Consider the following 1,541-nt stretch of genomic DNA (forward strand, 5'->3'; position numbering starts at 1 on the left):
CCTACACGCCTGCTGCTCACCATTAGATGCAGCATTTGAAAGCTCTCCAATGAAGGTACTGCAGTGACCACTCAAGAACACTTTTTAAGAGCTGTACCTGGCGGTGGTAGAAGATAGTGGACACCATGAAGGAAGTGATTTCCTTTTCATTGGATTTGCTATTAACTGCTCAACACCAAGTTTTTATAAACACTTTGGAGAGTATCCGAAGACAGCTGCAGGTGACTGAGGATCTTCCTCAAAGCTTATTAAGACCCGCTCTCACAGATTCTATTTCCTCCTGCATCACCACCGCAGGCAAGTTAAAAGGACACAGATCTCTGAGTCACTCTACACCCTCTACCAGAAGGTAGACTTTTTTCACGTATTTAATTTCCTTGCACATTCTCCATCAAAAGATCACAATAATATTTACCATATACACCCAGCAGAGCAGAACGAGGGGTAACGTCTGCACAGCGTTGGACCATGAAGTTTTAATGAACGCTGGAAATTGGTTAGTCTTGAAAAAATATTTTCAAGATAAAAAAGATGGAATAATTATTCCCACACAATTATATCTTGGGCAAATTGGAAATAGAAACATTCAGATGAAAAAGTTACCCACAAATCCTGAGCCAAGTTCTCATCTCAGCTTTCATATCAACATGGGAAAAGTCAGGGGGACTGGGAACAGCATTTAGCCCAGTAACTGTAAACCCTAAATAGAAGCCAAGAAACAAGCCACGGTTGCTGTGGGAACCACAGACTTGAATTTCCTGAATTTCATATTCATAAAAGCTCATCTGCAATAACAACAAAGTATTTTTCATTAAGTTGTTCAGTTAAATTCTCCACAGTAAGAACTACAGAAAAAAAAAAAATAACCACAATTATCTCACGTAGCCTAAACATTTCCAAGGTCTAACATTAAACTAGAATATCCGCCAGGAGCTGTTTTTTCTGCAATTTAGCTGCTTACAAAATGATTACACAAAATGAGCCCTTGGTAATTCTGATATTAACTCCAGTAAATCTGTAAAGGGATTTCTTATGTGCGAAATAGCCTGCTTTTAATTGGCAGAGCACCAATCTCATAGACTACTTAAACAATGTTTTAACCTAATATACAGGTTACTCTCTGGTCAAGAAAAATGAGTGTAGTGAAAAGACTCTGAAGCAGCTTTCAAGCAGCAGGTACACAGAGCAGGAAAAAGGATACCAAGGCATCTTGACAGATTTGACTCTTGCCCAGATGTCATGAGCTCTTTACTAGAAATCACGAGCCTGTAACAGAGGCTGATAAAATGAAGAGACGGCCACGAAACCTACAGTCCTGCGTCGAGATAGTCCATTTCAGCTGAAATGCTCTACTTACTTACAGTAAGAAGTCTGGTTTTATGAGGGGAGTTTTAGAGAAGTGGACATTATGATACACCTAATACTCCCAAAAAGAAATAAAAACTTTGTGAAAGTACATGTTTTACTTAAACAATTTAAAGTTACGAAATGAGTTTTCTTTTGCTGCTTAACATACTCTTACATGCTAAATATTTTTGTTT

The sequence above is a fragment of the Buceros rhinoceros genome, unplaced genomic scaffold, assembly GCF_000710305.1.
Source record: "Buceros rhinoceros silvestris isolate BGI_N320 unplaced genomic scaffold, ASM71030v1 scaffold4057, whole genome shotgun sequence".
NCBI lineage: Eukaryota > Metazoa > Chordata > Aves > Bucerotiformes > Bucerotidae > Buceros > Buceros rhinoceros.